This window comes from Aristolochia californica, unplaced genomic scaffold (assembly GCF_029961685.1).
Source record: "Aristolochia californica isolate CCGP_79_NKW_82.1479 unplaced genomic scaffold, dmAriCali1.0.hap1 SCAF_15, whole genome shotgun sequence".
NCBI lineage: Eukaryota > Viridiplantae > Streptophyta > Magnoliopsida > Piperales > Aristolochiaceae > Aristolochia > Aristolochia californica.
Window position 1 is genome coordinate 23,612,352 of NW_027181826.1, and position 14,154 is coordinate 23,626,505.

The 14,154-nt window shown below is 37.9% G+C and overlaps 1 pseudogene; it reads right to left on the minus strand.

The window, feature by feature from the left end:
• Window positions 1-7,336: 7,336 nt before the first annotated feature.
• LOC137951266 (pentatricopeptide repeat-containing protein At4g21300-like) lies at window positions 7,337-13,223 on the minus strand (annotated as a pseudogene).
• Window positions 13,224-14,154: the final 931 nt, after the last annotated feature.

A 14,154-nucleotide genomic window follows, 5' to 3' on the forward strand; every position in this document is an offset into this window, starting at 1 on the left:
AAATCTGTTTGCGTATATTCCTGAATCACTTTTAGTTAGTCTAGGCTTGCATAATCTTTTGCTGATCCTATCGTCGAACAAATAAGAAGCTGTCTTCGGTCTCTTCAAGGATGTCCAAACAATTCTGCAGTTGGAGCCTGAGCCTTCTGAAAGCATGCTTCTGGCTTTTACCCTTTTGTTCCCTTGCAGAGGTGTGCTCCCTGACAGCAGCAGCCAATGGAGATGGCCTCAAACCAATGAAGAGCCAAGAGTGTTGACAAAGTGTAGGCAATAAATGATGGTTCTTTAAATGATTCCAAAGATCTAGAGCATCGATCATGGCTTTGGTTCATTTGCAGGGCACTTTCAGACATCATGGTCATCTATCACCAAATTTAATTTGAAGATGAAAGAAGATAAGATTCACCACCCAACTCATATGCCTCTTTTAAATCCATTAAAAAGAAAGTGAACCAAACTTCCCTCTCCTCTTAAATACTACTAAAAGCCCAAAAGATGCATTCGTTATTTGGTTGATATTGGTTCAAGGGAGAGATTTGACCTTGTTGCACTAAAACTAATAAGAAAGAGAAGTGAGTAGGATTTTATATGTTTCTTTTTCAATCAGGTCACAGTGAGTGGCCAACGAGGGCAAGGGTGCTTCCTTGTCTACAACTAGGAGATAAAACAGGAACTTTTCTGCATTTCCCCACCATTTGATTAATTCTTTCGTGATGGTGTCAAATCAGTACAATGAGTATGCACCAGGGTTCAGTCCTTGAGAGATGGGGGAGCTGCTTAGTCTTTCTTAGTGGAATTAGGTGGAAAACAGGTCCATCCATGATTGGTTGCATTGTTGTGAAGCACCAAAATCCTCTCAAATCCCTCTTCTGAATCAGAGAAGGTTAGAAAAATGAACCAAGGCATTGACCTCACAGATACTGCCAAAGAAAAAAGCTTACCAGGGGAAGTTTATGCTTGTGTGGGCCCCGGAAAGGCAAAAGCTTCAAAGCAGCTTGTACGGAGCATTAGATTTAAGTTATCACCATCTTTTTCTTTTCATTGAATGGGCTTACTTTAACTAAGAAGGGTTGGAAGAAATAATTACACAAATGGGCGATGTAGCTGATTAGAATATAACTGGTTACAACTTGTATACGATGCAGTTCAATCTACCTATCAAAGAAGAAAACGGATGCCAATATTTAGTGAACCAATCCTTGACAAGCAGAGCCTCTTTACCTCTGCATAATTTTCTAATGATATTAGTATATATATCAGATGCAGACAGTGCTATCTTGCCCCTTTCCAGTTCCAAAGTTCAGAAGACCATTTGCTAATCGTCAAGACTCTGATGAACTCCGATGGTATAGGTCAACATATAAGTCCTGCAATTAAACAAGGAGTAGAGATTAGTTTGCTCGTCAGACTAAGATCACCAACTTAAACTTGAGTTGGAAAGTCTGGGTTTTCATCATCTGGTAAGGGCTAGGAAATTCTTCAACAGTGGAAGAAAAGAAACAAATGTGGAGGAAACGAAAGACTAACTTCTCGGAGGGGTAGCTGCCCCACATTAAGAACTTACAAGACATGCATGCTTGTTTGCCTTGAGTAGTCCTTTAGCCCCATCTGTTTTATCATTATGCACGAAATCTACGCTGAAAACTGAGTTAATTGAAGTAGCCTTGCTCTCCATTCTGTAATTAGCAGGGGTTATCCATGATTAGTTTGACTCTCAGCCAAATCATCCATGCAATTTGTTTTGACAATTACCATATAAGCCATAGAAAAATAGTAAGAAGCCAGTAGTGTCCAGTTTTGACTAGGGGTAGCTTCGAACCGAGCCGGCTCGCGAGCGACTCGAGCTCGGCTCGGTGCCGGCTTGGTTTGATTCGGTATCTCTCGAGCTCGAGATCCGGAATCGGTTCGTTTAAATTAAAGAGCCAAGCTCGACCTCCCCTCGTCACCGCCGAGCCCCTCCCGTCCACTTTTGTCGCCGTCGACAACTGCTCATCGTCCTTTCGATTTCTTCCTCCCCTCGCCTTCGCCTCTGTTTTCGTCGCCGCTGCATTTGTCTTCCATTGTAGCCGTCATCCCCGACGACACCGGCGTCGTAACCCCCTTCCTCCGCATCGTCTCAGCGGAATTCCTAAGTTTTGGGGAGAAATAATTTTCACCCTCGATGCGAAGATGATTTCGCACGTGCAAGATCATAAAGTGAAAAAAAAACTTTTTCCTTAAACTCTCCTTCCTCATGGCTCTTGAAGAAATTGAAAATACATTTTAGTAGAAATAAGTTTCTAGGGACTATTAGTGTCTCTTGTTTTTTGTAAATATTTTTCTAATTGAAAATTCTTATTAATAAAAAAATCATATGATTTTCTAAGCAAGATTTTCCTACCAAGATGGGCTAGAAAATCGTATAATTTTTTTTAATAAGTATTTGACAGTTGATATTGTAATACTTTTAGCGTGAGGAAATTTTATTTTGATTTTTTGTTGGACATTTTATTTGATTAAAATTTTATCGATAAGTATAGTAATATATTAGATTGATTATTAATTTTTATTTATTTCCCAAGAAGAGGCAATAAGAGGTCCATTTAACTTTCCTAAGAAAATTTTAAAATTTATATTTTAATTTTCTAATAAGTCACTAATAGTAATAGGATTTTATTTAAAGTTTTTTTTGGAAATATGTATCATAGGAAAAATATTTCTAGTTTTTCCTAGAATATAAGTTTCAACCAGGGGCACTAAGGAAGCCATAGTAAATTTATTGCCAGATTCAAAAATTAAAAAACAAGCTAGACAACATTTGGAGTAAAAAAGATTAATATTGGTGCATTTTAATCCATTATTGAAATTCAATCTTGATCCTCCCCTATCATTCTTTTTTTAAAGTGTATGCATAATTTTATATATAATTATTTGACATATATTTTATATAGAGTATTAAATGTAGGTTAAGCTAGAACTCGAGTAGAGCTCGAGCTTGAACTCAGTTAAAATCATCAAGCTCGAGTTCGATTACAATTTTAGGCTCGAGGCTATGGTCAGCTCGAGCTCGAGTTCAAAATATTTAAATCAAACTCGGCTTGAACAAGGTTCAGACTCAGCTGGATTCGATGCCACCCTTATGCCCAATTTTAAATAGAGGTCATTCCCAATTTTATGTAAAATGTATGCTTAAGTTTATATACAATTTATTTGACATGTATTTTTTGAAAATTTTTAAATGTATGTTGAAGCTCTAGCTCGGCTCGAACTCGGTTAAAATTATTAGGCTCGAGTTCGATAACAATTTTAGACTCGAGCCTAGGCTCGGCTCGAACATAGGTAGGTTCGGGCTCGATGCCACCCCTAGTTTTGACAATTGTACTTCAATTGGCTTCAGCTTCGCCTTCTTACTAAAAAAATAAATAGCATTTTGACACATGAGTAGCAAATCCAAATTATTGATCTTAAATTCATGAGATACCGATGAACACAATTCACATAACAAAAAAATGAACAAAGTGGAAGCTAATCGAGTGTATTTGTCATGGACACCTTGTACTATGATTCTGGGTACATATGCAATCTTGCCAAATATTCAAGCCAAGGTCCTTGTTTCAGTCATGCATCACCTGCAACTACCTACAAGAAGAGGCAAAAAATATTCATGTCTTTGTCACAAACATACTTGATTTCATTTGATTCAGGATTATAACAAGTAAACTTGAAGACATTAGTTTCATTGGAAACTGGAAATGGGAAGGGTAGGACTAACATGATTCTCTGATTCTGTACACATTGAGTGCAAGGGAATGTCTAAATACGGAACATAGCCTTTTTCCTTCTAAATACTTTGATAAGAACTAATTTGTAGAAGGTCCCTATATTTTCTTAAGAGGGCAAGGAAGATCTGAAAAAGAGAGGTTAAGAGGGTTAGCATAAGAGAGAAGGGAAGAAGAGAGAAGTAGAGTAAGAGGGAGAGATAGAGTGAGAGCTAGAAGGAAAAGAGAGAAAATAAGAAGAAAAAGGATATGAGAGGTGCTAAGGCACGGATTGGAGAAGGGAAAGAGAAACAAAAGAGATTTTTGAAAGACTTGACTGATTTTTCATTCAACCAACAACCCTATTTTTACTTTTCTCATTACATTATTTGGGAACTCTTCAATCAATTAGGATTCCTTAACTACATAAATCAAGGAAAGATTACATAATTTAAAGAGAGATTCTAGGAACTCACTAAATCAAATAAAATCCTATATCTAAAGATCTTTCAAAAAAAAAGGAAAGTAGAACTTGTAGAGATTTTTTGAAAAGATATAAGTAAAACTTCTTTGACCAACCTCTTGTGATTCCAATTTCTCATGCAAAAACCCATTTTTACCCTTCAAGCCACGTCTCTCATGCATGTGGGTCACCTGCTTATTTGTTAGGTGACGCCCTTCCTTCTTCTTTCTTCTCTTGAAAGTGATGTTCTTCCTTCTTGCTTCCTGTCTTAGGTTCTTTAGAGGGAAATTGAGTATTCTATCATTCCATTGCCCTTGGAGATCAACCTTGTGCTCAAGGTTGAAGAATAAGGAACTATAGGAAGAAGTCTACTTTAAGATCTCATGTTTTTTCTTCAATTGTAGCCTGCTCCTTTTTACCAAGACCTTATGTGTGTAATCTAGCAGTATATTGAACTCGATGCTTTTGAGAACAGTTAAAGGGGTTGGCAGCTTCTTGTGTCATAACGCTTTGGAGTTTAGCAAAGACCATATTTTCCCTTTTCTAAAAATAAATGGTCCTCAAATTACACGAATACCTCCAAAGTGGCACCCCCTAGATTTTCTAGAAAACAAAATCAAAATTCCACTTTTACCCTTAAGATAGCGTCCATTAGAATTTTTTAAAATAAATGCCCCAAATTACAATTCGCACCCCTCCCTTAGCTTGATCCACATGTGCTTTTACATAAAATTGGTTCTATCAATTCCACCATTCCTAGAAGATCAACCTTGCCCTCAAGGTTGAAAGATGGAGAAAACTTTGTAGGAATTTGTCTTCAATCTCCCAAGTTGTGTATTTCTTGTTACACTTGCTTTGTTTTTTCTATTGTGTTAGGCTGAGCTGGTGCTTGTTGAGCATTGGGGCCCGTGCAACTAAGCTTCCTTTAGAGCAGCAACATTTTGGTCTTAGATAATGGTGGGTGGTTATGTCAAGTGAGAGGATGGTGATCCATAGGTGGTGCATGAGGAAGAGGGTATGGTTTTTGCTATGAGTGAAATTTTCTTATTGGGACGAGTTAGGGTTTGTGTTTGGAAAGTGAGTTGATTTGGGGTTGAATTGGAAAATAGGGAGGTAATGTATAGTATGGTCCATGGAATGAATAGGGTGGGGATCGTCACAAAGGTGGATAGTTGGATGAGTAGCTTGGTGGAGAAGGAGCAATTGAGATGGATAAAGAATATGAGGGAGTTGGGTGAGTTGTATTCGGATAGAATATTGGTGATCCGTATGAGTTGGGGTGAGGATGGAAATAACGAAGGTTGTTTTCTTGAGATGTAGTGTGAATGATTGGATTCACGAGTTGGTTAAGAGGATAACTAAATTGAGATAAAAATGGGTGTAAGTATTTTGGTGCATAGGGTAAATTTGGGCTATTATGGAATCAAAGTGGGTAGTGGTGGGTATATGGGTAATGTATGAAATTGATTAATTTGGTGTAATAAAATTGTCGATGGATAGGGTGAGATTCCATGGTAAGGTGGAAAAATATGGAGGTGGAGGGTAAGGGGTGTAGTGACCGGAACAGACAAAAGTTAGGGTGTTGGTTGATAATTTTGGCTTGGTAGAGATAGCATAGGTGATAAGGTTAGATGGGAAAGTGATTGGTGAATAGTAATACTGACCAAAGATAGATTTTGTTGAGATTTTATAATCCATTGTTTGTTGAAGAGGGGAAAGAGGTCTTGCAAAACCTTACTTCTATGAAAGATTGAAACATGCTTGTTGGGTGATGCACCTGCCCTTCCAAATTAGAAATCATGTCTCTCCAATTTTCAGGGCTAAACTTGAGAGTAGCAAGAATATCATGTTATTGTTGTTGTTGTTGTTGTTTCATGCATATTGTGTTCACCATGTTTCCTCTTTTTTGTATAGGTGATTCTTGAGAAGGAAGAGAATTTTTAGGGGGGATGGAATGTGATTTAGAAAGGTCTAAGGTCATGGGTTTGGCTGAAAATAACTAGGGATAGTTAGGGAGGTTGGGAGAGAAAATAGGGGGGAGGAGTTGGTTTCTCCTAAGATGTAAGGATATGATTTTTTAAAGAATGAATGTAGACCTAATTGGACTCTAGAATGAGGTGAAAGACGCGGAGAATGTGAATAGATAATTTTTAGGGTTTTTTAGGTAATGGGGGAAGGGAAATGTTGGGCTAGGTCGAATGGGCTCAAGGAAAGAAAAAAGTTTTGATTGGACTCTAGAATGAGGTGAAAGACGTGGAGAATGTGAAGAGATAATTTTTAGGGTTTTTTAGGTAATGGGGGAAGGGAAATGCTGGGCTAGGCCGAATGGGCTCAAGGAAAGAAAAAAGTTTTGACAAACTGACCTTTATAATTTCTGATGTTGATATCTCACCAAATATAGCTCGTAATAACAAATGGCTTGTTGCTCCAAAATGTAGACTCAAAGATTTTTAATTTGGTATGTAAATCTTTCACCTTCAATATTTTTTAGTTTTTTTTTATTTGCTTTGTTTAGCGGTAGGACCTTAGTCGACTTTGACCGCGGCATTATTTAATAGAGAGATCAGATTGACTTGAAACTTGTTTCTTTCGAAAATAGACTCAAATATCTTCCATTCAAGTGTAATATTACTATACTAAATATGCTTCTTTGAAATAGATAATGTGATATATGACTGCATCTGAAGTCTAATCAAACTGATCTTCTATTTGGGTATGGTTGAGATGGAGAAGGTCCCAAAGAAAGACTATTCTAAAGTCAATTGATAAGAACCCACTTATGAAAGGTCATTATCTTTTCTTAAAAGTATAAGGAAAAGTTGAAAAAAAGAGGATAAAAGGGTTGGAATAAGAGAGAAAGAATGAAGAGAGAAGTAAAATAGATGAAGAAAGGGTAATAGAGTAAGAGATAAACGGAAAAGAGAGAAAAAAAGATGAGAAAAGGCATGAGAGATGCTAGGGCAATGAGAGACAAGAGATTTTGGAAAAGGGTTGACCGATTTTTCATTTTGCCAACACTCATATTTATACTTTTCTCATTACATTATCTGGGAAACTCCTCAATCAATTAAGATTCTTTAACTACATAAATCAAGAGAAGTTTACAACCTCTTGAGATTCAAAGTTTACCCTTGAGCTGTCTTCTCATGCAAAAACCCCTTTTTACTATTCAGGCCATGTCTCTCATGCATGTGTGTCACCTGCTAATTTCTTCGGTGCCTTTCCTTCTTACTTCTCTTGCAAGTGATGTCCTTCTTGCTTCCTGTCTTAGGTTCTTTTGAGAGAAATTGAGTATTCCATCACACTGCAACAACAAATAAATCTGTGCAAATTCTGTATGTTGTCTATCTGCAGCAACAAACATCTGATTGGTGCAATTGATCTCAATACAGCTAAGACCTGGTATTTTCTGTACTCCTCTCTTCCATCTTCCTGCTACTGCACTGATATTAGATATCAACATATAGCATCCAGAATTTTGTGGATCCAGCTTAAAAAGCTGTCTTGAGGCAAGCTCAGCAAGTTCCACATTATGATGGACCAGACAAGCCCCTAGACAGCACCCCAAATTCCAGCCAATGGCATGTTTCTTATGAAGCAAAATGCATCATCCGACTGTCCAAATCTGGCAAACAGATCAACCATGGACACATACTGCTCCATTCGAGTCTCAGTACCATATACATCAGTCATCAGAAGAAAGTATCTTAAACCATCATCAATTATGCAAGAATGACCACATGCAGATATCAGTACAAGAAAGGTAACATGATCGGCCTTAATTCCTGCTTCTTCCATTTTGTGAAACAACATGGAGGCCTCCTTAGCCATGCCATGAGTTCCGTATGCAGCAATCATGCTGTTCCATAAAACCTCATTCTTTGTTTGCACTGAATCAAATACTCGGCGAGCCAAACCCAAGTCTCCACATTTCCCATACATGTCGGATAGGGCACTCTCAGTAAATAGGTCTGACCTTAATGAGTGTTTCATTATGAACCCATGAATTTCTTTTCCATAAAGAAGTGCTGGTAGATTTGCAACTTGCCAGTGGAAATAGTAACACAGTCATGTACTGCTCCAGCTGACGGTATTGGCTGGAAAAGATGAATGGCCTCTCAGGTTGCCCATTCTGAGAAAAAAACTTGCAATCACTGTGTTCCATACAACAGAATCCCTTTCATGTATTTTCTTGAAAACGTGATAGCCTCTTTCAATTCTGCCACATTTGGCATACATTGATTAGAGTGCTTCTTCACATAACATTTTCCTTCAAATCCATTCTTGATAGAGTAAAAATGCAGCTCCTTGCCTAATCTCAGTGCCACCAAAGGTGCAGAAGCTGGTAAAACTCCAGCTGATGTCATTGAATTAGGTTTAACATTAGCAATTAGCAAAGAGCACAAAACTTTTCTAAAGCATTGGGGTTCATTCCATTTAATACATTACCAAAAATCATCGCACAATAAATAACAACATCCATCACCTGGGTTGTATCAAATACTTTCTATGCCATATCCACATCCCTACATTTAGAGTACAATTCCATAAGAGCACTTTTCAAGAATGCATTCAAATTCACTCCATTTCTTATTATATATCCATGAACCTCCTTTCCTTGCCTCCAACCAGCTGTTTCACAAACAGAAGGAAGGAAGCTTGCAAAAGTAATTGGATCAGGATTTACACCAGCTGACAGCATTTTACTAAATAAATTTAAAGCCTCTTCACTAAAACCACTTTGGACACACCCTGATATCATACAATTCCAAGTTACTAAATCACTTTGAGGCGTACTACCCAAAAATTTACAGGCAAGGCCAAAGAGTTGCCATTTTGAATGTATAGCGACAATGGTGTTAGCCACTGATGCATCTAACTCAAGTCCACATCTAATAGCAAGACCATGTAGCTATAAATCATATTCAACGTTTGCCTCTGAGGCACAAACTGATAAGAAGTAACAAAGCTCCCTGAATAGGGTTCAGTTTCAATTTCCCTCATTTTTTGAAATAATCCAAGTGCTTCGCCTGCATCCCAATTTGCCACATATCCGTAATCATCACATTCCACAAAACTATGTCTCTTTCAATCATTTTATCAAACAACTGACGTGCCTCTTCAAAAGAAACATTATCTTCATACATCACTACCTACAAGACGTCCTCTTTCGAGCCCATCCCACGAATTGTCTCATGAATCAGGCTACCCACTTGCAAAGCTGATAAACCACAACAACCTTTAATAACAATCGGGAATGTAAACTTATCGGGCAAAAGACCAACTTCAAGCATCTCGAAATAGAAAAGTAATGCGTATTTGAACCAACTCAATATGGTAATTCCTCTGATCATCCAAGTCCAAGGCAATGAATACTGCCTTTCCCTCTGAAAAAATACGTCCTTTGCGTTGACTATGTTTCTATAGAGAATGCACATACTCAAGACCTTAGTCTCCAGAGAACCCATCTTCGAAAATCCATTCATAATGATTTGGGCATGCACCTGCCTCCCAATTTGAAGGGCAGAAGCATCAGAACAATCATGCAAGATCAAGGAAAACCAAGAATCAATAGATTCCTCTCCGTTAAGCGGAAAATGGACAGAGTTTTCGTACGGCTATGCGGTTAGGTCTCAAGATTGTGAAAAAACGAGATGCTATTATGGGATGAAAACACATCTCTCGCACGCATTATATGACTCCACCAGCACAGACACTCTTCCAGCAGCAAACAAATCCAAAGGGTAACAGTAACCGGCTTGGAAGGTGGAGAAGAAACGGACCCGAACCCGATCCAATCCCGTCAGGCATAGGCAACTCTCTCTATGAATCCACATCATCTTGTCGAGTTCTGTCTATTCTTTTCTATTCTGCATAGGCTGCGCTGCTATGCTTTGTCCATGCTGTTGAAGCGGCTGGAATTAACTTTTGGTGGTTTGTTAGAATCAATTGATATTTTTTCTTATTACTTTGGTCAAATTTATTTTCTTTATATTATCATTTAAAAGTAATACATATGGGGCTTTTAGGGCTAGTCCTGTCCTTGATTTGATCCCCCATTTCTTCCCTTGTAGCATAAAATAAATCATAACATGCTAGACATATATGTATATGTGCTAGTATATATGCATTAAAATTTTAAGTTAATCTCTATGCCAAATATAATATATTACTTTGAAAATTAACTAAAATAAGGACAAAATTAAAAATATTATAGGTATTTTTGAGTGCCATTTTTTTTTCAAATTGGTCACTAAAATTTAATTATGAGGCTTTATTTGAAAATAATATGAGATTATGACATCCATGAAAACATTTTTGAAAACTAACCCTTTTAAATATGGTAAAAAAAGGGGAGGATAGACCTAAGTTCATATAAGTTTGCACCCAATTTTCAATTTAACCATCAAAATTAAATGAGAAGACTTAAAAATTATTTTTATTGATATATATATATATATATATATATATATAATTATTATCTCATGCATTCATGTTTATATTGATTTGATATTTTTACTATTGTTATCAAATTTTAATGAAAAATAAAAATAATGGCATGTTGTACATATAATGAAATAAACAGTATTTATGTAAAGTAATTTAACAGGTTGGTTGGAATTATTCCTGTGAAGTTGGGTCAAAGATCAATCCTAAATATACTAGCCAACTTAGGAATTCCCAACTAATACACTCAAAAATCTTTGTACTCACATATGAGTACCTATGATACCATGTGAAATTGGGTCCAAAGCTCATTCTGTCCTTAAAAAAATATTCACAATACTTCTACGAAAGAGACTTAACTCATATCAAGTTGAGTCTTGATTAGTAGAAATTATTGGCTAGGTAGTCAAGCTCGATTCAACCAAATCCCACGTCGCAGATTTTGTTGCTCCAGAAGAAAAACATATTTCTTTATTGACAATAACGTAGCAAAATATAAAACGTAAACCACAACAGCTTCTTTATCATTTGAACTCTGCATCCACTCTGTAGTAGCTTCAGAGAGAGTCTCATTATTCAACCATTGAGAATAGGATATCTCTCCACTTCAAAACTTGGACTGTATGACATCAAAATAATTGACTAAAATTTATGTCAATTAGTAATTCCTTATATTTATGTCAACCAAAATATGCATAAAACCTAAATATTTTTTTATAGATAGAAAATTAACTAACATATGCATATTAAACATTCATATATGCATGTACAACTATTTAATTAATATGCATAAAGTAAAAAAAAAGTATGAAAACCAATATATATATTTTTTTTGTTATTTATTATATATATAAATATTTTCCGTTATTCATATATATATATTTAAAAATTTCAAATAAAAAAGTTGAATTGAGACGACCGAGTGGTCTAAGGCGAGGTTCTGCTTTGAATGTGTATGGGTTGGAATCCCACCACCAACACATTTTTTTTATTTCTACGTGCTGGAGGTTGAAGTGTGCCACCATCGTGATCTCGACGCTGGCGCAGCGCCGGCCTTGGCTCTGTTTCGAGGTGCTGCAGCGGCCTTGGCTGCACGTAGTGCCAATCTCATCTATGTTCAGACACGCCTCAATGGGCTTGGCTGCTCTTCGACGCAAGCTCAACGCCGGCGCACATACCGCCGGTCTCAGCCCTGTTCTGACCCGCCAGAGCTGCATTGACTGTGATTCGATGCAAGCTCAACTCTGGCACACACAACGCGGATCTGAACTCTATTCTGACGCACCGTCTCTCGGCTGCTCATAGGCAGACGTCTCGTCCGTTCGGGACTCAACTCACCACCCCCCTCACCTTTGTCTCCTTCTTCTGCTACCAATCGAACCACTAGTGTTACTGCTGCCGGTGTGCCTCCAACGTGAGCACGACACCAGTGCACACAACACCCATTATGGCGGCGCTCTATGAAACACAGCGCCTCTCGTCTTCTCTTCAACGCACCGTCTGGTGCTCACAGTCACCCAAACTTGAGCTCAGATTCCCTGGTCTACGCTGCTATCGATCTCTTTCGGCCGAGGATCAACCGTGGTCAGCGCCAGCTCCAGGCGACTTGGAGGTGCAAGCGGGGCAAACGGGGAGTTGGGAAGAAAATGCGCATAGTGCGTTAATGGTTTGACGCCTGCGAGCACTGAAGTTCGGATCCCCTCATCGACGATCCCGTTTTCGGACCCAAACGATGGCTGACGGCTGGTCATTGGCATTTCCTCTCAAGTGGGCTCTTAGCCCATCATCCATGGCAATCCTCGGACCTTCTCACCGACGTCTAGTCAGGGATGTTGCCCACAAACAATTTTGCCCCTCAGGAAAACCACCCTTGATTCCCAAACGAAGGAAAAAGAATTCTACGGTAGAATAAAAAATAGAGATGGCCTTTCCAGAATGTTTAATGGAATGTAAGCCAGGCTAGAGATTCTACTTTGATACCAAATGTCAGTAGAATTTCTAAATACATATATGAAATTCATAAATAAAAAACCAAAAGTGAAAGCCAAGATACATACCTCCAGCCATGGATGATGCTGTGGATGGTAGTTCAAACACATTGGTTTATGTGGGGTTACCTGCTGGAATTCGAAGGAAAGAATGTCTTCATTCAGCTGTTGTTATCTAGATTACTCTTCCTGGCCGCAAATACACTTGTTTTATTTACAATTATCTGCAACCACAGATTCTCTCCATTATTTGCAAGATCAAGAAAAATGGGTGCTGCGAATGTGAAAAAAGTTCAGTGATGAAGCCATTTTTTTTGGCTAACCACAGTTTCTTGTAGTATAAGCTGGCTGACTATTGCTTCTTTTTCGTTGATTTCGTTGAGGTAGGGATCTGAAAAACACTTGGATTCTTCTGTTATCACTTTTCAATTTAGTAGTGCCATTGCCTATTCGACAAAGAGACATCTCTTTGGGCATTTTGATTGAAGATTGTAATATACCTCGCAACATATCAAGCGCATCGGGATCCACTGTTTTCCCTGTTAATGTACCACAGATTGCTGGATTAAACTCATCAGGCATCTCCATGGTCAGAATGCACCCACCCACCACCACCACCAACGAGCCACAGATTTTGACAGTCCTGGAAAGCACTCACGACGTCAGCTTTGTCACTTCCAACCCTGAAAATTGCCTCATCACCAAGGTTCTCCATAAGGATGATGTCTCCGTCTTCCCTGTTGAGCTCGTCCACTTGCAGTACAATTCATGCAGATTGTAAGCCTTGTTTGCTCCTATGAGCTATAAGTCTTTGTGTGTAAAAGTGAAATTTGAAAATCCTCGTGTAGGTCCAGCTTGGTGTTGCAAACCCCTGAGTAGGTATAGACTTATATTGCCAAGTTAGTTATTGACAAATCCTCTTGTGGGTCTAGGTTGGACAATCTAATTTTTTGTTATACATAGGGTGAGGTATTTAAAATTGGTTGTAGATAATTGTTGCATAAATCCCAAGGTGGGTCACATTATAATTGTTTTGAGAGACAATTTGCTATAAGTGCCATCTAGAAATCTGAACATAGCGAATTAACTCGAAGGTGCAAACATGATAAATCATGTGTTCATTGTGTGAATGTATGAATGGTTGTATTTATCTTTGATTTTAATATTTAAATGATATGGTTAAAAAATTGTGAACACACTTAAGGATCAAAGAAAAGAGACTAAAAGGGAGTAAAAAAATTACACTAAAGTGAAGGGAAGAAGGGTGTAAAATGAAGGAAGATGTAAAAAAACTTAGGGCAAATTCCTCAAGATTCGGCCAATTCCCACTAGATTTACTACTCTTGTTTTGCTTTGATCAACTGTTTCATCCACACGCTTAATCAAAGATTTGTAAGGTAGATACTAGGATCTGAAGATTTGAGGTTGGCTCATGGATTTGTTGTTCTTGTTCACATATGAGCTTTCATCCGCTATTTATATAAGAAGCACATTTTGATCTTAAAAAATATTCACAATA